This window comes from Erigeron canadensis, chromosome 6, assembly GCF_010389155.1.
Source record: "Erigeron canadensis isolate Cc75 chromosome 6, C_canadensis_v1, whole genome shotgun sequence".
Classification (NCBI taxonomy): domain Eukaryota; kingdom Viridiplantae; phylum Streptophyta; class Magnoliopsida; order Asterales; family Asteraceae; genus Erigeron; species Erigeron canadensis.
This window is the reverse complement of record NC_057766.1, coordinates 41,236,451-41,260,298: the sequence shown is the minus strand read 5'-3', so window position 1 is coordinate 41,260,298 and position 23,848 is coordinate 41,236,451. Positions and strand designations below refer to the sequence as shown.

The 23,848-nt window shown below is 30.9% G+C and overlaps 1 pseudogene; it reads left to right on the top strand.

Annotated features, from left to right (window-relative positions):
* The first annotated feature begins 19,270 nt into the window (after nt 1-19,270).
* On the top strand, nt 19,271-23,491 carry LOC122602720 (annotated as a pseudogene).
* Nucleotides 23,492-23,848: the final 357 nt, after the last annotated feature.

Sequence of the window (23,848 nt, the reverse complement as noted above, 5' to 3'; positions counted from 1 at the left end):
AATGCTATGCAAGGGTTTTAACCTCTCTGACAAATTATGGGGAAACAAAATGATCCTATTTATAGGTTTGTAAAAATGGCTTGATTACAAAACCCTAGGTAGATCGACGGCTGAGATTGAAGCTATTATTGGGCCTGGGCTATTTTTATTATCATAGGCTTATTCTTGTTTCGATGTTCTCTCTCTTTTTTTTTCCGGCCCAGCTATTTGTTTTCAGTTTTATTCCCACATATTTTAAGGTGACATGAGAATAGGCGGACCCAAAAGGTGTCCCAGATATAGGTGAACAAGACAAAATAAAATTTATAACAAAAGTTATTTATTTATTAACATCGGGGAACAAATACAAAGTAGAACTAAACAATCCGATCGACACTAAAATTGTAAACACAAAAGTTATTTATTATACCAGCGTATGTAATTATACTACTTTTTTTTTTTTTTTATTATTATCAAAAAGTAACATTAATCACAGGCCAGATTTTTTTAAATATATCATCTATCCATAGCATTAAGAAATAATCTTAATATATACTATAAGACAGTTGAACTAATGACTAATTAACCAATCATATCGTTCGATTTCATCAAATTGACTTTTGATGATGTCACCATTTAGATAAACTACAAATTAAAAATCTTAATAATCATTATCCAAATATATTATTATATTAATATTTATATTAATTTATAGAAAAAGTCTCATTAATTTACACTTTTTTGTTTTCCATCAATAATTTACACTTTTTAGCCCTGAATACTTAATTTATATATATTTTTAGTATTTATATTAATTTGTAGAAAAGTCTTATTAATTTACACTTTTTTGTTTTGCATCAATAATTTACACTTTTTAGCCATGAACACTTATTTTATATATTTTTAGCCATCAACTTGAGAGAATTTTTTAAAATTTACAATCATTTAGTTAAATAAAAAAAATTTAACATATGAAATATTTTCTACAAAAAAGTTATTTGAAAACCTAATGACTTATTAACAAATATTAGATAGTCCTAATTGTTATCAAAAAATATAATAACAATCCTAATTGTTATCATATTATCATAGAACAAGTGATTGAAAATAAACATATGCGTGTTATGAACGCGCATCATGATTAAATACATATACTTGAATGTCAAGTTCGGGATCACCAATATGTTTATATTTTAATTCTTAATTATTTTTCCTAATAATATCACATTATGAGTACATCTGTTTCAAAATATATTATAATGGAGAAATTATTATATATAGTAATAATGACAGTGAGAAACCTATGATTATTGTACTACAACTTGCAAAATATAACACTTAAAACCGTGTTTTTTTTTAAATTGTAAGCTTTTATGACTTAAATGTATGAAGATCTGATATTGTTAATATTGTAAATCCCGTGTCCAGTGTTGGACACGGGTCTAAAATCTAGTGTTTCATTTATAACTTTTTGGAAAACTGAATACAATAGAAACTCTATAAATTGATACACTATAAATTGATAATTTCGATAAACTAATAGTTTGTCCGGTCACAACCTGGGACCAATACAAAATTAGACCCGAATCGGTAAAATGATAAGATAATTACTTTTTATAAATCACGATATATTTATATTGTTCTCACCAAAACTATAAATTAATAATTACTAAAAACTTTTAAATTTTAGTAGAAAATGATGTATAGCCAATTGTGTTTTTTTTTTTTACTTTAAAACTAAGTTTATCATTAAATCTCATCATTGGACTCTTATCATTTATTTCCCCTATCACATTTAAAAAAAAAAAAAACTTAAGAATGCATAAGAGTTTGGGCAATGTATACTCGTATTGCAATAATAAGTTGTAAAGAGTTCTATCCCTAAATCATCTTCAACTTTGTTATCAATCATATTTTGAAAGGTATACGTCTGTTTTGTGTTGATAATGCATACTCACAAATGGTTTTTTCAAAATTCACATCATAAAATCTTTTTAAACGAATAAATTATTAATTTATTGATATAATAATATTTCGTTAAATTAATATAATGTGTTAGTCATAACATTATTATTTTATAGAGGTTTCAATAATTACTCAAAAGGGTAGAATGTTTAAAAACAAAGTAAGTTGCATATATTTTTTTATTTTTTTTTGTAATGTGTGCTATTTTAGAGGATAAAGTATCGTTACCATATTGGTGTCTTTTTCACCATGTGATCAAAGAGTTGGACTAAACATACAAGTTTACCATTGTCTTCCACCCATGGTGCATACGGTTGGCATATTGGCTCCAAGATTTTAAGATTCAATCTTCTTGTCAAGTCACCGGCTGCTGGGTGGGATTAGTGACTATTAGATTTATCCAGGACCACACCTATATCTTCATGGGTCCATTCCTCAAGTACACAATGACTAGCATTATATTAGTATTATTTAACTATTGATTGATTGGTAAAAGATCGTTTTAAAGTTGGGTTAATTCAAAAGAGTTTTAACTAGCATTTTGTAGGTTTGACCTCTTTTTTAATAAAGCCCGTTTTTATCCTGGCTTTTAACTCAAAAGAGTTTCATGGCATTTTCCTTCGTAACTTTCCTAGCAAATCATGTATCTTTATTCTGAGCACGCTCAAACACTTGTGAGGTTGTAGGGTCGCTAAAAGATCACACCTACCCATTAAACAAATGCAAATCGAAATCAAAAGTGAAAATTTCCCCCTTTGCTTTTTTTTAAAGTTCGATTTTTGCAGCTGAATTTAGTCAAACTAAATGGAAACCATAATCTATCATATGTTGCCAACGCCTATATATAACGTATTGGCAACAAAGTCTTTGTTCATATCCACTATCACTAAAAGTCTTGATCTTTTCCACACTTTACTGTAAGTGTGAAAATGGTTGTGAACCTAACCTTTAAAATTACTGGTGCATGGTCAAATGTGTTTAGCAACCGTAGCCCAGTCCTGTCGCTGTTGATTTACGACACCAAAAGAAACTTTCTCGGTTGCAAAGCTTAACGATTTATGACATGTATGTTTATTCACATAAAGTGTTTACATATACTAATATAGATTTTATTACAAAAAGAAAAATGTTGAAACATATGTAAATATATTTAGGATAACATTAAGATTCTGAAAGATTTAGTTGAATCGCATCTCTAATTATTGTTGGGCATCATTTCTTCTTTAAGAAGAATATAAGAAAGTTTGAAAGAGAGATCAATTCAAGGAGAACTATTTAATTTGGAGTGCTACCATGTCGATTGTCACATCCCATTATTCCCCATTTGGGGTGCATTCCATTGATTTCCTACCTAATAATAATCATCAATCATACTATACAAGGTGTTAGTGACATAAACATGACGATTTAATTATATTTTGTATATATCTACTTCTTTTATACTACTAAAATTCTAATTAATAATACATGGCGAAACTATATATACAAAACTGAATGAATGAATCACATGAGTATCGATGCAAAATGTTTAATCGTACATGACCTTCACAAGATATTCTACCTTGAATGTATTTTTTTGGAAAGAAATAACATAGCATATATATCTTACTAATTTAAGTGTACAGTACAATTACTAACTTATTGTGTTATATATTACTAGCTTATTTTTTTACAAATTAAGGATAGTGTTTATGTATGCTTTTGTAAAAGCTACACCTGAAGGAAAAAACGCAATAACAACTATGTTTGTCGTATATGATAGGCTTTAAGCGTCTTTCATTAATTGGTATATATTCCCAGCTATACAAACAAACAACATTTTTATCCAAACTATGTTAGGATTGTAAACAAACTAAACGTTTGAAAAAGAGTTTATAAACCGTTTGGAAAAGAAATCATAACATATAGATTGTATTCGAGACAAAATAGGTTACCATATTGTTTTTCGAACATTCAGTCAGAACACTACATCAAAGAAACCTCACCGTATAATGGTGAAGCCTTGCACGTACACTAGACAACGAGATATTGACCATGAGCCGTTACAAATATTCAGAGGGAAAACCCCAAAGCTTGTCATCCATTAGGATCGAATTCAAGACCTTAGGTAAAACCGGAAATGTCTTTGACCAACTGTGATGGCCATCGTCGTTTCTCCTTTTACGATATTAATTGGTTCAGTACCGAAGACCATTATAAAAGCCAGGTTCAATTAACACCAACTAAAACGGAGTAATTTGTTTATCAGATAACCAATATTGATCTTTTATAATCACTTTAACCATTTTTATAATTTTGATGATATAAGTGGACAATATAATATGGATTCCTCATACCTGAATATATTTTAGCTTTAACCACTTGCTAGATTGGTGTCCGCACGATGCGGCGGGAATATCGTTATTGGCGGAGAAAGGTAGTTATAGCAAGAGCGAGCAGTGGTGATTAGCGGTGGTGTTGATTGATGGTGATGGCTTGGCGGCCGTATAAAAAAGTGGAGGGTATGTGCAGATGGTGAGAGAGAAATAGAAGCTAGAATGAGAGGGCGTGTGTTTGTTTGATGACGAGATGAGGATGACATTAATTTTAGGTATAATTTTGATAGAATTCGAGTAGATTAAAAATTAGAAAAAAAAGGAGATATTTTAGGGATAAAAAAAAAAGTAATTAAATTTTTAAGGGAAGTAGTTCTTTTTATAAAGTATCATAGGATATAAACGTGATTGTGTGTTTGTGTTTTGATGTGTTATGAGTGATTAGAGATTTTGGTAATATTAAAAACTAGGTGAAACCCGTGCGTTGCACTGGACTAGTTAGTTATCTACGTGATTCATAGAAAATGACCTACATATAATTAAGCACATTTTGTTAGAAAAACGAGCTACATATAATTAAGAACGATCTTATACGTGACAACCAAATGTTCAACAAATTCAACCTGTATGACTATTCTTAATTAGCTATAGCTCTAAGTACGTATTTATCAAACATCATTTTCCACTAATTGCGAACCTCTAAGATAAAATACTTCACAGCTAGTGTACACAAGGACGTAGCATGATAGCAATATCCAATAACAATTTAAAACACCAAGAGGTTTATTTAATCCAATTAGAAATAACGATAATCAAAAGCCTCAAAAGTCTGCAAGTATCTGATGTCAAAACATAACATCAAAACCGAGGCAGATAAAAACAAAATTCAAGTTTAAATGGCAAACAAACTGCATTATTTGATAAGCTAAGTACTCCAGGGCTGCTAACAACTCCTCCATCTATACTACCCTTCATCACTCTCAATGGTTAGTCACCTCCGTATCTTGTTTGTCGAAGACCTGCCGGATTCAGGGGCAACATCAGTTTCATTTTGAACTTCAGAATCTGGATGGGGGCGCTTACAATGTGGACTATCCGTGCGTTGCACCGGTCTATTTTGTTTTCACGTAATTTATCGTAAAATTTTTGTTGTTTGATTTCCGATCTCATATCAAAGAAACTTCTTAAGTACACACTTTCCGTTTCAACTTTGGGAAATGTAAATGTAAGCCCGTAAACTTAAACTTTATAATACAATTTTCAACTAAATGTAAGTACTACCCTACGGTTGCTCCAGACAACAGATTAGACAAACGAAACGGATCCGTATTGAAGGTGACTGTAGTGAAACAAATCCTCACTTTGGTATGTTGTTTAGCTTCTCTGAACTAACAACGCATCTCTAAATTTAGATTTATTTGATGTATTAAAACTCACATATACAATAAAATTCCCACTATAATTTAGCTCTATACAGCACGTGAGCATGGTCCCAAAATTCTACCTATGAGGCTATGACACCAGTCAATTAAACATCACATTTACATTAAAAGTTTTAGACTAAAACTGAAACTCGAACCGATATTTTTGGTTTTTGAGTTGGATCGGTTTTCATTCAATTCGGTTTATCGGTTTATTCGTTCAGTTTGAGTCGGTTTTCGGTTTCTAATGTCCTTATATCAATATACATATCTAGACATATTTATTTACATCAATGAGGCATATGTACGTTTGTATTATTGTATATCTAAATACTGTACATATAGACATTCATGTGTATATGCATAAAAATAGTTGTGTATTCTGTACATACCCTATAATTACAAATACTACCGTAAATGGACATTGAAGGTGCCAACTATTCCTAATCAAAAATGTGAGATTTTTTAATGCGGCATTTATGCAAAGTTTGGTTTTTTGAACATCATTCTTTTACATTCTAATATTCTGTACATTAGTCAAATTTTATATACATAGACACTATATTCATGGTTACGCTAAACAAATGCTAATAATAGATAGAATATAGGATGATAGGTTCAGTTCGGTTTTGGCTGTCGGTTTTTACATATAAAACCAAAACCCGAACTGATTTATTCGGTTTTTGAAAAACAAAAACCAAACCAATCCGTTGGGTTTGGTTTTCGGTTTTTTGGGTTCAGTTTTGTCGGGGTTTTTCGGTTTTTCGGTTCGGGTTTTGCTCACCCCTATATATAATATATATATATATATAAACAGTTGTCATGATTTTTATTCAAAAACATACAAATAAAGATTGATTAAACTAAAATACATTGAAAGGATCAAATAATCTAACCTGGATGAAAGGATCAATTATCATGAATTTGACAGTGCATATACAAAAGTTAGAATGTTGAAAGGATCTGATATATATAGATATAGATATGGAGATTGATTTTGATATTGATATAGCCATTTAATTTAAAACCTTAATCCCTAATGTTTACGGATTTGAGGTTATCTTTAAGAAAAAATAGAAAACTATTTGAGGAAGTTTGTGGTTACACTGATGGTACGATCTGAGATAATTATTTTTTTAATTTGTGTAGTGAGGAATGATGACTTATTAATTGTGATTATCCCAATAATAAACAAAACCAATCTTGGTTCAATTGGTAAATGTGCGTTGACGATATCCAGAAGGTCTTTGGTTCGAAACCTGACTATGTTTTTTTTAAATAAAGGCTAATAAATGGCTTAAATCTGCTTATGTGGAACTCCATCTGATAGATTGTCTACGTGGCTGCTGACGTGTCAACCAGATTATTCTGGTGACGCCACGTAAGAAATTGCTGACATGACGGGTTAAGAGAGCGCCACGTGAGCGCTTCTCGATAGCCTTTTATATAGAGATAGAGAATTGCTTAAAGTGGGGAGCTAGTTTTTTTTAATAGAGACTAGATTTAGTATGACTAAATGAAAGTATTATGCATAATTTTTAAGAGTATATATATAACCATTTGAATTGAAAAAATAATGAAAACTCTAAATTATAACTGGATATTTATATATGGATATATAAGTGAACAATTCGTTCATATATGAACAAATCATGTTATATTTGATAATAATTATGTTCATTTGTCAACGTTCATAAGTGAACAAACGTTCATACATGAACGTTACCTTATGTGTATATATGTATTGTATTACTTATATTGAACAAAGTAAGCTTGATCTTGTTTTGTATGTTTGACTCTTGAAAGTTACCTTCACGGTGGCCTAGTAACAAAAAATTATGTGATTTTTTAGAAGAGCTCTTGGGAACGAAAGTTTATTAAATAAACTTTTGATTAATGTGACCAGAAAATGGTGGGAAATGTACACAACACATAAAAATATCTCATTTAGACCGCGTATGTTTGAAAAGAACATCATGGTCTGAGCAAAGAAAACGCGGTCCATTTATTCTTAAAGGAAAGGAAAGTAAAAATGTACATTTGTAGGCTTGTAGCTTACATACCACATATAACGAAGTAAGTTTTATTTGCAGTCAATAAAATGTGAATTTAAGTGACAAAACAATGTAAAGAAAAGGATAAGAAAAGTAAATATGGCAGTGGAGGTGTCCCGTCAAAAGGACCGATGATATATGAGAATGAGATTATGATATATGAGATGGCGGATGGGATGTAATTTGTAACCTATGCAATGTAATGTACATATAAGAATCTCCTTTTAAATCTTATTTTACTCGCCCTCTATACTTCTAAGTTTCTGGTTCGCCCTCACAGAATCTCACTATATTCATATGCATAGAAAGTAAGTAATTGCTTAGTACTGCCTTCTGTAGTTTTTGAGCCCCAATACTTTAACGGTATATGGAGGAGGTTAAGATGTAGACAGACCTTACCTCTATCTAAGTAGAGAGGCTGCTCTTTGTATATATCTTGTAAACACTATTTTAAGCCGTTAAACATAACTTTTCTCTTTTTTAAAAGCAAATAATCTAATATCTATATACACGTATTTACAATTGATCTTGAAAGTCAAAAACAAAATTTTGAGTAGAAGGTTTAATCACAATTTTGAAAGTCAAAAACACAATTTAAAAAGTCATTAACTAAAACTAAGTTGGTTTTGGGCCCCACAATACGGGTCGTCAATTCGTGTTGATATGGTGAGAACGGGCAAAATCCAAAATCCGAGCGATGGAATGGGATGGTGTTAAAAATAACAAAGAAAAAGCTCAATCAAACGGGGTGTGACAAACCAAACGGTGGAACGATGTCTTGACACCAAGAAGGAACAAAATTGTGTAACAACCAAAAAAAAAAAAATTGAAGGGAAAAAACCAAAAAAAAAAAAAAAAAAAAGTGAATCCTGAGCAATGAAACAGATGCAATGTGACCGAATGAAAACTTGTCACGTTGCATGTACTATTCATTCCCTCAATAAATATAGAAGATAATAATGTATTTTTAAGAGCATGTTGCATGTAAAAAAAAAAATTATGTATCATAACCGTTTCTCAATATTGGAAGTAACTTTTATCATCTTAAAAACTTAAATTCAACTGAATTTCACTAACTACAAATAATAGTTTTACTCTTAGGTTAAACAAAGTTAATTATTATTTTCTTTGTACATTTTACCAAAGTGATCTAGGACTACCAAACAATCAATCTTATTCAATATTCTTTTATTCTTAATATATTACATTTTACAAAATTATATTTATTTTCATAGAATTAATCTTTTAAGCTCACAAGTTTCATCACTACCTTCGATTCATTTCCTAACATAAGGATGAGGGGAGTGTCTTTTGTCTCTCCATTTTTCCTAATCTCCTCCACATTCTTATGTATTTACAAAGATTTTCTCATCACCACTATCTCCTCGTTCTTCCACCACCCACACACACTCACCCCCATCCACCAATTTTCCTTGAATTTGGTAAAGGCTACAACAATCACATGAGGTAGTGATCGAAACTTAATTAGGTTGCAGTCCCCATATTATTCCCCGCCCAAGTAGTACCCAAGGTTCCAAACTGGTACCCACTTGGTCACGTACCGAGGCACTCTAACGCCATAAGAAATATTAGCCCTAAAGTAAAACTCGTACTTAAAATTGATTTTACAAAGTTATACTCTTCCTACCATATTAAGTATTAACCCTAAAGTAATAGAGCATTACAAAATACAAATAAGGAGTAGTAGGCCTTGAACATGCTTTATGACTTTTATCTAGTACTATTATGCAAATAAACTAATCACAAGCCTAAGGCTATGGGACTATTTAAAACAGCCTAAAAAGGTTCTACTTTGTTTTATATGCAAATCAAGTACAAGCGGGTATGCTTCCCTAATGATTCTGATACCCATCATAAGCATAATAATATTTCACAAAGAATCATTATTCATTAACTTTGACGTTTGTCAGTATATTTTTCTGGTTTGTTGCTGTAATAACAAAAATGCAAGGAAACTAGTAGCTTTGTACATATAACATATGTAGCAAAAAGCATATCATTCCGAATGCCAAAAGCCCAAAACTATCGCTTCGATCTTCTTAATGTTGGATAAATAAATCCAAATTAGTAATCCCCAAAGTAATTTCCTCGTGGCTTTTCATGTTCATGAAACACTCCGAAGGTCAGCTTAATAAGGTCTAATGAAAACATAATCACAAGATAAGATTGTTTTGATAGATTTGGGAAAAAAGGGGGGAAAATCATCATTATCTTGGAATTTAAGATATTTAACTAACTAAATATTCTTTTATTTTTGTGGGTACTAAGGATTCCTTCTAATCATCATTTCATGGACCCTATTACTTATCATTGTTGAGTGTGGGAAACAAAATCCACTCATCCCACAATTGGTATTCATCATCCTTCCATCCTAATTAGTGTTTGGTATGGTCCATTTCTTTCATGTTTAGGGGCCAAATATGAGATTTCTAATTGTTAAACTTGCAGATTACAAAATCTCGAGATGGTTGTTGGTTTATACAATAAGATCATTGGTTTCTAACCTACTTTCTTTATAAGCAATTTTTAAACTTGCATATCACAAAAAAGCCTATCACAAAATACTGAAATTGTTATAATAATTATACATAACCATGACAAATTGATGTCCATATCATGCAATGGGATATGGTGATTATTAAAGGATTTACAAAAACTTATTTTACACTGATTAATATATATTGGGAAATGCTAAATACAGCCCTAAGGGTTGTATTTAACGTGCATAAAAAAATTTGTACCTTTCGTATTAAAAGTCCGCATCCTGATTTTCATGATAAATGTACAAACAATTTATGCACCTTAAACACAGCCCTTATGCAAACCCCATATATATTATTACAATAAGCATTGAATTAACATGTTTAATTTTCTTTATCTATCTAAGCATGTGATCGATATTTTGTCAAATTGTCAAAATGTATATATAATAGTTGGATAAATCTTGTGCATGCGTAAACAACGATTTTCTTTCTTTGTCTATTTACTACTATAAATTTTCTTAAAAAATGCATAAACAAATAGCTTAGCTAGCTGGATAGGACGTATATTTTATATTTTTATTTATAGATATGTATATGTATATTTAAATAATGTGATGATACACAAAGGAGAAAGTTGTCTCAAGTCTCAACTCTCAAGTATGGGCCATAAAACTTTAAACCAAGAGCAATGCATATAGTATAGATTATTAATATAATAAAAGAGTTTGAAGGTGGTAATCTTGGATTCTATGTTAGAATGGCCATGAAATAAAGAGGTTATTCATGCCTAAACCCTACTTAATACTCTCCTATCATTTAATCATTTGGTCTCCCACTAATTACAAAATTCAAGAAACTTGTTTTAGTAACTACTTTAATAAAAAGCCGAATTCAAACACATCATGACTTGAATGGATGGCTACCTTAATTGTGACCTATACCAGTACCAATCTTTAATCAACATATATAGGCATGGCAAAGAGTGTATGAAGTGTTATGATTGTAAATCATTTATGCACTTCAAAAAAATGCAGTGACTTCTATAAACACAAACTGCAACATCTAGCAGGCTTTGCCTAAAATTGTGTACTCTTGGTAAATATTTAAAATATATACTCAATAAATCATGTTCTTGTAACATATATAGTGAGTAATTAAATGTTAAAAATTTGAATTGTTTAGCTTTTTAAATTATTGAAGGCACGCTCTATAGTGTGAAAACTGTTTATGTTAAGAGAAATAACATGTATAGAAATCAGAAGTGAGAACACCAAATATAGAGTACATGGTAAAAAAACGTGAATTTGTATGTTCTGTTAATTTAAGCAAATAAAGAAAAAGAACCATGTTCCATTCCTATAACTTAGTTTTAAGCAAGGACCATTGACTGAGTACTTTCAAAAGTAAGTGTACATTTTAAGATCTTGCTTAATATAGTTCTAAAAGTTTTGTAAAAATACAATGAAATGTTCTAGTTTCTAAAAGTAAGTTATCGAGTATCATGTATAATATTTTATTACATATTAAGTTATTAACCAAAAGGTTGTTCAAAAAAAAAAAGTTATTAACCAAAAACTTAAGAATTTACAAATTTTAGAGTTTAAAATAATGAGTTAGGTGACCCATAATCAGTCGAAAAAATTAAATTTAAATGACTTGGACGGGTCAGGAAACAAAGATCTCTATCTCTTATTAAAATTTCGAACTTTTCTATGATGATTAACATTATAAACTTTATTAAAATTTTGTTCCCTTAGAGAAAATAATCTCGAATGGAGTTCGAGTTTCCTACTTTACTCACGGGCTCACGGCCTTAACTAACTGATGCCATCCCAAAGGAAAGAGCGAAAATAGAAAAGACAAAAGGGTTAAATAGGAAAATCCCTGATAACATGGAATAGAAGAAGTATTTTTAATTCCAGGTAGTGGTGGTAGTCAATAGTCAAAAGAGACAAAGGATGAGGGGGGAGTATGAAATTACGGAAAAGTTGAGCAAAATTTTGGTGGTAAGTGAGATGGAGGCCCCCTTCCCACACTCACCAAACAACATTACTTGTATTCATCATGTCTAACTTCACTATCATTGTCTTTTCATTCAAAACTATATTTCCCAAGGTTTCTCATATTACAAAATTTTTTGTATGTATTCTACTACCGAACTTGAAAATTTATAAAAATTAAGTCCTTAAAAGATCCATACTTAATAAAAAGTATTAATGTTTGAAAATACTTTCTTACACCAAAATCCCATATCAACAACTTATTACATGTACGAAATGGGAATACTATCATTTTAAACATCATCTCTTAATATTTTCTAATTATAATTGTCATCATGTTCATACATTTAATCGGTTATTAGTGCCAATACTTAGACCATGTCGAGCTTGCATTTTAACTTGTCAAACTTAATTTTGGTCCTTTTAGATTACCGTTGGGCTACTATAAATTTAATTTTTGATAACTTAAATGAAGTAGTACTGAAAATTCATAACCAGTAGGCATGTATTCGTATTGGTCAAATATTTAAAACAAATATATAAATATCGATGGGTTTACTATATTTGACCAAGCATATATATTGTTAAAAGAATTAATTTATTGTAGGCAATGGCATGCAATGCAGCAATGGCAGTCATAAATTAATACAAAGTATATCTCACATTTAAAATCACTGTCTAGAATTAAGAATATCTACTCTCTGTATAAATTTAATAACATGCTTAGCATGTACAGGGAGCATTCAATAGCCACGTCTATTGCAAAAAGTAATGGATTCTATGGGTAAGGTTTTAAGTAATGCTTTTATATATAGACTTGTACTCGTATTTAATGTGTGAAGTTCTAACACGTTACCGTTTCACGAGTTTCTTAAACCATTTTTTGATTTTTTCCTCTTTGAGTAAGTAATTAATACAGAGTGCCGTTTATACATTCGATAAATCGATATTGCCATATTTTTGGTTGCTTATATAGTCCTTTACATAAGACAAATTACGTTATTTTTGGTTGATTAAAAATTGATGTTCAACATATAATATCTATACTATATTATAAATCAAATCTAGTTTGAAATTTCAACTTTTCAACATTCAATTTCAACAATATACACATAATAATGCATGATGTACAATACATCCATACATACAACTTTCTCTCTCCTCCATAAATCAATTTATTCCCCTAATTCTTTCAAAATATTTTATCTTAAAAAACGTACATCGATAAATTATAAAAATTATATGGATGTTCTTAAAATTCATGTTCTTTCATTAAAAATGTCATTCGATATACTTTCGAATAGTTTTTAAATCCGAGGACGGAGCCCGTACGGCTAAGACATTTGGCTATGACACTCTATGACATATCACCTCCTATGACTTATCACACTCTATGACCTATCACCCTCATCATTTTACCGCATTAACGCACGGGTACTTGCTCTCGTTATGATATAATATATCAGATCAAAAAACGGTTCATTTACTTTTATATATCATTTTGAACTCGATTTAGTTCAGTTTGTGAAAAAACTCAATATGCTTCCGCAAAAAATCATTCAAAATCAAAAAAGATTTTATGCATGTAATAACATATTAATAATAGCCTTAAAAGTTGTCATCATAAAAAATCTTATATATATATATATATATATATATTTTTTTTAAGACCACCTCTTATTTTAGGACCAACTAAGACCATTGATTTTTGTACACCATCATGATCTACAACAATATACAAGACTTTTTTGTAAAAACACTAAAATTTTTCAGCGACGGGCCCACAGAAAAATCTTACACATGATTTTTCTATGGGTCCGTCGCTGGAAAGTCTTAGTGTTTTTACAAAAAACTTACACATGATTTTTCTGTGGGCCCGTCGCTGGAAAGTCTTAGTGTTTTTACAAAAAAATCTTGTATATCATAGTAGATCATGATGGTGGTGTGTAACTTACGAAAATCAATGGTCCTTTTTTAGACTTTTTTTAGTTGGTCTCAAATTATCTTTCTCATATATATATATATATATGATCTACTTGGCAGGGGATGGTACAAGTAACAATGGCAGAATACCCTGCCTAATTTTTTTTTTTGAACGGCAAAAAGTTTGGACCATTTTCCGTAGAGATTTATGCATGTCATTTTTACGGAGGGGTTATGTTAATCTTCTCTGTATTGCCTAATTTTAACCTACATGCATGTATCTTTTTGTGAAGCTAATGTAATGAACATTTCCAAATTCTTTTAAATAATAAATACTACTAAGAATTAATATGTAGGTACGACAATGATATACATGTATAATAATCATATACAAAAGTATGTCTAATTATGCGATTAATATATATATATATATATATATATATATAAGATAAATGAGTAAGAACTCTCTGGTCTTATGTAGTATTTTGATATCCAGAAAGCACACCACATAGAACTCATGTTTGGTAAGTCGTTATCATCACACAGTTTTGAAGATGTGATATCTAGCTTTCATTTGTAAACCATGTGATCACATGATGACGGTGTCATACAACATAACATAATCTGATAGGAAAATTTGAAATAAGTGTATTCATGTTATATATATATATATAGGATGACTATCAAATGAGAATGAACTTAAAATGAGAACACTTAAAAACTACATTTTGATGCATTAAAAGTCCATAAAACTGATATAGTGCTTAACTAATTATCATTATTTAAGTGTTTAACAACACATTGATCCGTCAAAATCGAAAAAATCACGTTTTTTGTTGGATGCATCATTTTGATGAATATGCATCCAAGATGGATGCACAAAACAAAAAACGTGATTTTTTTGATTTTGACGGATCAATGTGTTGTTAAACACTTAAATAATGATAATTAGTTAAGCACTATGTAGTTTTATGGACTTTTAATGCATCAAAATGATGTTTTTGAGTGTTCTCACCGTTCTTATTTTAAAAGTGTTCTCACCGGAGTGTTATCCTATATATATATATATATATATATATATATATATATTAAGAGTTTATAATTTCACATCACGCAACTTTATTATAAGCTTTGTTTGATATATAAAAAATTTTAAGATTTTTATGAAAAGAAAAAGTATTTAATCATAAGTTACTTCAAATGGTTTTTGAAAATATTTGAATATTTGGGAACAAATATAATACATATTCAACTCCTACTAATCTTGTACATTAATTTAAACACATAACACATGCAAATGAGATGAGAAACTTACTCATCTAATACATAAGAGCAAATCTTTTAGGGCGTTACTAGGAGTTGAAACGGTGTAGACGCATTTGTGTAGAGGGTATTAGTCATTTACCTATTGTTACCTTTAAAAAAAATAAATTAAATTATACAAAACATAAGCTTTAGCTATAAGTTTTATTTGACAATGTTTTGTGATCATGGAAGAACTGATAGATAGGCAAGCACGTTCGTACTTTTCCTAGTATTAAACTATGAGGTTTGCTAAATACAATCCTTAGGGCTATGTTTAAGGTGTATAAATTATTTGTACATTTATCATGAAAATCAGGGGGTGGACTTTTAATATGGAAGGTACAAGTTGTTTTATGTACGTTAAATACAATCCATAGGGTCGTGTTTTGCATTTCCCTTAAACTATTAATAGAGAAAAGTTCGGAAAGCAACAACATTAAACTTGGTAAGTTTTAACAAGAAGATTAAATTACCAATTATATTATACTACGACCAAAAAAAGTTGATAGTTTTTCAGCCAAATACTACTTCAAATGGAACAAAAAAGGCAACGTTACCGTTAAATTAACACTACTGAGCTAACCAGAAAGTAATTAACGACAATATTAAGCAACAAATATACATAAACAATAACAATATAAGTATATAGCAATAACCCCAAAAAATGGGTCGCAGGAAAACTTGAAGAATATGACCGATAATTAAAAGATATCCCCCAAACAAAGATAGGACCATAGTTATTGACTCGTAAATCTCGATTCGACTCGAAATCTGATTTTTCGACTCGTGACTCGAATCGTAAGAGTCAGGATATTTGAAAATAGGGAAAATTTCATAAAAAGGTAACCTATTTACATGAAATTTCTATTAAAGGTAACCTATTTTGTTTTCGTCTATTTAAAGGATCCTATTTTCAAAAATTTCTAATAAAGGGTATATCGTTAGTTTTTGACAGATGGAGTTCGTTAAGTGTCACATCATCGATGCCACGTCATCAGTTGATGATGTGGCACTTGACTTTGACCGGCCTAATTTCAATACATATATATATATATATATATATATATATATATATATATATGATTCGGTCAAAGTCAAGTGACATGCCATCAAAACTGATGACGTGGCATCGGTGATGTGGCACTTAACGAGCTTCGTCTGTCAAAAACTAACGATATACCCTTTATTAGGAATTTTTTAAAAATAGGATCCTTTAAATAGACGAAAACAAAATAGGTTACCTTTAATAGGAATTTCGTGTAAATAGGTTACCTTTTTATGGAATAAACCCTTTTAATAGTATTTTTATAATTATATGCAAATATTCATTGTAGACATATTGTAATGTATTAACGTATTGAGCTAAAAATAGAAGAAACTATTAAAATCAAAACAAATTTAAAAACATATAAAAGAGTTATGTTTAAAAAAAATTAAAAAATTAAAAAAATTATTTTGGGACTCATGACTCGACTCGTGACTCAGACCGACTCGCATCACAAAATACGAGTCATGTTACGAGTCTGGAGTAAATCGACTCATCCCATCGAGTCGCCTCGTTTTTCCTTTGTTTTGACTCTACTCGTACGAGTTTGACAACTATGGAGAGGACAATGCAAACACCTATAAAAAGAGTATACATATGAACCCGGAAACGTGAGTGCCTTGAAAACCTCCAAGCTGATAAAACAAGACTCACTGGAAAAGTCAAGGAGGTCCAGATTTTGTTGGAATAAAGTTGAAAATTGGAGAGCATTGGTCAGCGGGTACAATTACGGCTATAAAAATCCATGAAAACACAAATTAGCCTCAATTTATAAGATAGGTTTCCGGCGAATAATGCGGTGGACCACACAAAAAAATGGTCACACACCACGCTCCCAATGTAAACAAATATTGGCACCATGGGGCCGATATATATATATATATATAACTAAAACCGTGTGCTAAATTTTGTTGGCAATTCGAAAGGAGAGAAATCACTAGCCGATGAAAAAACCGAAAAAATAAATCCCAACGTAAACAAATATTGGCACCATGGGGCTACACACACATATATAACCGAAACCGTGTGCTAACTTTTGTCAGTAAGTAGAAAGGAGAGAAACCACTAGCCGATGAAAAAACCAAAAAAATAAAATTGAGTACATAAGTAACTCAAATGATTGAGTTTTAACTTAGAGTTTGTATACTGGTAATTATATTTTACTATTTAAATTTCACTCAATGATTTATCTGGATATCAATTTTTTTATTTTTTTTTAAGGAAATGTTCTATTTATTATTTTTTATCTTATAATTATATATTCATGATATAAATATCTATCTATTGTATAAATAAAACAAAATTTTGATGACATAATTATTTTTTAAAAACATCTGCATCTTCATAATTTTGTTTTAATAATTGTTTCTTTCATTAATTGTTTCATGACATCATATTCTAATTTTTTATTTTTAATCATTTTACTATGAAATTTTTCTAAAACGTAACTAACCCTAATGTAAAACAACATTTTTATCGAACCATATGTCAAATTTTATCAATAACATCTTACTAATTCTATTAATTTTTTTTTTAAACTTAATCATTACCATTTCTTACAATTTAAGTATAAATTCAAAAAACACGTGACACATTATTGATAATATCCAATTTGTTTTTGTTTTCACAATTCTACTTCGTTATTATCGTTTATTAGTATGAGTTCATTAATAACAGTTATACATGTATATAGTTAACGAAATAATATGTAGAATTACGATCAATCTGGTTAACACTTTTTATTTTTTTTGTTACGTAAATACATTTTTGCCCAAGTGATGGTCACTTTGAAAAAAGTTTCAATTATAGCATGTCTAGAGTCGTATATTTTTTTATTTTTTATTTTTATCATCACTTTTTATAAATATGTAAGTAGTGTTATTTTTTATGTTTGTCTTTTTTTATCTCATAATTAAAATATGTTTACTATGTCGGGGTATCACCATTTATTATTTTTATCTTATAATTATATTTTCATGATATGAATATTATTTTATTAAAAAAGATTTTACGTTTACCAAATACAGTCACAAGTTTCAGCCAACAAATTCATCTTATTTACTAAATATATGAAAATAATGAATTAAAAATGATTTTAGATATAGTAAGTAACTGCTCAGTGCCGTCTTCTGCGGGTTTTGAGCCCTAATACCTCGACGGTGTATGGGGGAGGTTAAGATGTAGGCAGACCTTACCTCTACCTAAGTAGAGAGGTTGCTTCCAGTTTCCACCTAAATGGTAGAAAAGGCCCTCCAACCTTTGCATGGAATGAGGATTGAATCCATGACCTCTGTCTCCAAAGGCAAAGGTAATTACCACTGATCTAATCATGCTGCTTTATTTTAGATATATGTATGATAACTTGTTAGGTATTTCCATATCACATGTATAACATTTTTAACAGACAAACAATGATTATTTTACCAAACAAACAAACTTTTTTTTTTTTTTTTTGCTTTCCTGAAAGAAAAAACAGTGTATAATTTTTTATTTTATTATTCTTTGTTGGACAAACAGGTAAAAAAATTATGTAACGTCTGTATCAATTAAAAACTTTAAACCAAAAGAAGTGAAAAAGGAAAATGTTTTTTAGACTTTTTTTTTTTATTTATACTAGTAACATTTAACAACTGTATAAGATTCTGTCTGTGAAGACAGTAGCTATAATAACAGAAAATTTTTTTTTTACAGAGACAAAGAAACACAAATAAGTAGTGTGAGTGAGTGAGTGATAAATTGCGCCTTCACTTTTCTCCCCTGCAAAAAAGCCACTCACATTTGTTTCTCTCTTTAAAAACCTCTTCACTGCTTCTTCATTTTTCTTCATTCTTTCTTCAACAATTCTAGTTAGAGAAACTAGTAACAAAAAGAATAACAAAACTCACTCTTCTTTCTTTGGTATGTTGTTTTTCTTTTACCCCCCACTAGTAATTTTTGTAGAAGGATTATAAATTTCAAAAATCCATTTGAATATAATATCTTGTGGCAAATGGGTATGTGAATCATACCAAAAGTTTGGATTTTTAGTTGTGTTTAAAATTCTTTTTACAGTTTTTGTGAAGGGATTTTTAGAATTTAAATGTTTTTTTTTTTTGGATTTTGAATGATACACAAAGTTAAGTACTCCGTATTATTATGAAAATAGCCACTGGTTAAAAATAATTGATTGAAAATGTTAATGCTATAGTTTGCAATTCTACATATTTTTTAGTTGAAAGTTGGCAATATTGGGAAATTGATATAATCATCAGCACCTATTCAGAGCAATTTATGTTTTTTGGATAAATTGAAAGTCAAGACAATTTGTAGTAAAGTTTTGCTTTTTTGCATCACTTTAATGCTAAAAATCACTTTTTTATTCAGATTTTATGGACATATGTATATGTTTGAGGATACATGTATATGTAATTTCAGTTACTTTATTTGTTTATTTATTTATTGATTGATTACTTGCATTGATTTACATACATCTTGCCACCAAACCAAAATAATTGCAAGGGTGGAACCTTTTCTGCTGTTTTTAATGAAGTGTGTTGTATGTATTTTCAGTTTTAGGTCTCTATATAAGTGAAATATTTTTGAAGAAGTAACAAAACAGAGCAAAAATGGCTGATAATAACAGTAGTCAAGCTGAAGAAGCTATAGTTCCTGGTGAAATGAAGAGTGGAAATGAACAAGAACTTGGAGAAGGGGAAGCAGGGGTAGATCAGTCAATGTCTGGTTTTAAGAGCTTCCTTTGGCATGGTGGTTCTGTTTATGATGCTTGGTTCAGTTGTGCTTCAAACCAGGTAATTTACTAAAACACCCATTAGACTTTATGAACCACCTCTAAGGTGGACCCTAGCTAGTTGGCCGGTTGGCCCGGTGTTCACGCGAGCCGATATCCTAACGGGCCGGGGAAAGAGTTCAGAAACTGACCACTCGGATAACTCAGTGGGCCATGCACATCTGGTTAAATAGTCACCCTCCCCTGACCCGTTTACTGGTTTACCCATGAGGTTTTATGCTTTCTTTGTTAATAAAAATTGAATCTTTTTTGTAATTTTGTATTGGGATTTCAGGTGGCTCAAGTGCTCTTGACTTTGCCATATTCTTTCTCTCAATTAGGAATGCTTTCAGGAATCATATTACAAGTGTTTTATGGAATTCTTGGAAGTTGGACTGCTTATCTCATCAGTGTTCTCTATGTGGAGTATAGAGCCAGAAAAGAGAAAGAGAATGTCAGCTTCAAGAACCATGTTATTCAGGTTAAAAAAATCCATTCTTTTTTAACAATTTTAAGAAATATATATAAAATATTTGATTAGGGCCTTGTTTAGAATCAAGGAAAAACTTAATAAAATAATCTGAACCAATGAAGTTTGTTAATTGTTATTAATGATTAGGAATTAAGAATTCATAGAGAACATAGATTTTGTTCTTTTGTGTAGTTAAAATCCCAAATCTAACAACTTTTTTTTGACTTCTTGTAACATGTGTTTGTAAATTTGGATTATGATTCTTGACAAATATCTTAAATTAAACATTATTTGATACATGTGATATATGCCCTGCAATTACCCTACCTGATGCATTTTCGCATAACATTTACATGCCATACATACTAATGTACATAAGTTTTATGCAGTGGTTTGAAGTGCTAGATGGTCTGTTAGGCCCACATTGGAAAGCTGTGGGGTTAGCCTTTAACTGCACCTTTCTTCTTTTTGGCTCTGTCATACAACTCATAGCTTGTGCAAGGTCAGCTTAGATCAAAATCTTTAAAGTTATGAATTAAAACATGCATAAGTCTTCAGAATTTGATGTTATATTTTGTGTGAAATATGCAGTAATATATACTACATAAATGATCATTTGGACAAGAGGACATGGACATACATATTTGGAGCTTGTTGTGCTACTACCGTTTTCATACCATCTTTCCATAACTATAGAATTTGGTCTTTTCTTGGCCTTGGCATGACCACCTACACCGCTTGGTACTTGACCATTGCAGCTTTGGTCCAGGGCCAAGTTGAGGGAGTAGTTCATTCTGGCCCTAAAAAGCTGGTTTTGTACTTCACTGGAGCCACAAACATTCTCTACACTTTCGGCGGCCACGCTGTCACAGTGTAAGTGAATCGATCCCTGGTTTGAATGAACTTTGTTTTTTCTTATTCGAGTATAATAATGATTCGAGTTGCATATATTTTGCAGAGAAATAATGCACGCGATGTGGAAGCCACAGAAATTTAAGTACATATATCTGTTTGCTACTCTATATGTATTCACACTAACACTTCCATCAGCGACTGCAATGTATTGGGCCTTTGGTGATCAACTTTTGACCCATTCCAATGCTTTTTCACTGCTGCCAAAAACTCGTTTTCGCGATGCAGCTGTTATCCTCATGCTCATTCATCAGGTTTGGTTTTTGCAACAGTATATTGACTTACTAAAGTTGTTACTCCGTGCATTGATTGCTTTACATGTGTGGCTTTTGGTTTATTTTTGCAGTTTATAACATTTGGTTTTGCGTGTACACCCTTGTATTTTGTGTGGGAGAAAGTGGTTGGGATGCACGATACAAAGAGCATATGTTTACGGGCATTGGCTAGATTGCCTGTAGTGATACCAATCTGGTTCCTCGCTATCATCTTCCCATTTTTTGGCCCCATCAATTCGGCTGTTGGAGCTCTGTTGGTTAGCTTCACTGTTTACATTATTCCTGCTCTTGCGCACATGCTTACTTACCGAAAAGCTTCTGCTCGACAGGTAATCGGTTCACACAGGCTATAAAGCTCTGTTTCTAGTACCACTAACAGAAAAATCCGAAGGATAGAGGTGTCAATTCTGACCGATATACTTATGAATGGGTTGATTTAGGCTGTTTTTTATTTTAAATAGGCCAAATTTAAGTTTTTAGCTAAATGGGAATTGGGAAATGGGTCAAATGGTGGAATGTGTCAAATGAGTTATAAGCTTCCCACAGTCCAATTTAAATGCAAAGGATCTTCTATAGAGTTTTTCATTCACATACTTTAACATTTTGTTGGAAGAATCATGATTTTGTAATTGTACTTATTATTTCTATAACCATATGAGGAAAGGTGCATGCGATAAATCCCAATGTGGCCTAACCCATTTTGACCCATACAAAAAGTGAGCCGTTGCAACCTGGAACACCATTTTGGGTTGTTACACTCCACCTCTACCAAAAATCATTTAACCATATTGACACTTAAATCGGTAGCTCAATGAAAATGGCAGTTTGGTTATGATGGGACACAAGTTTATGTATAGGCTACGTGTACCAATTAACAGCTATTTAAGACCAAATTATTAGAACCCTTCACATGATTAGTTTTAAGATAATGAAATGTACCTTGCATTCATAACTTCAAATATAAGGAGTAGAAGATGGAAGGCGACAAGGTTTGGTGATATTTCGTTATCATTAATTTCTAAGCTTAGATGCATCAATCAAACTGTTGCTATTTTTGCACCTAATAAATCTTAACATTGAGCTGGCTCACTGACCCCCTAATTCTACAAATGTAATCTTAACACTATTGGCTTACCTTAACTTTTGAATCCTGTTGCTTGCAGAATGCGGCGGAGAAGCCACCGTTCTTTCTACCGAGCTGGACAGCCATGTACATAGTTAACATATTCATTGTGGTTTTGGGTTTTGGTGGTTGGGTTTGGGTTCGGAGGATGGGCCAGCATGACAAACTTTATCAAGCAAGTTGATACCTTCGGTTTATTTGCAAAGTGCTACCAATGCAAGCCTCCTCCACCGCTGCCTCATAACCATTGAGTTTGATGTGTTTTTGGTTGGTTGGTTGTTTTTCGTCGACATGGTGTTGGTTTTAGTCTAGTGATAATATATGATGTAGTGTGAAAAATGGTTGAAGATGAATTTAGTCATGGTTTAAATATAGCATAGGCTTGATTTTTCTTTATTGTTTTGACAAATTATGAATATATCGCCTTCAACTGATTTTTATATTTTGGTTGTTTATTGGTAAATTTGCATGTGTTAGAATACATGAATTTTTCAACATATGTAAAAACAAATTAAGATATTCAAAAAATAGAGGTTTATAAAGTTAATGGGTTTTACTAAACATAGTCATAAAGCTGCCTTTAAGTAGTCGTGACATGCATAAATTTCTCATATATTATCAAAACCCAAAATTAGTCCTAATAGTTATAGGGTAAGCAAAATTATTTTACCATCGAAAATTAGTCCTAATGGAGTTTTTTTTTTAAAGAATGAAGACCGTACCTCATTTATTTACCATCGAAAATTATTTTACACTGTCCATTTTTCGGTGTTGGACATGCCAAAGTAA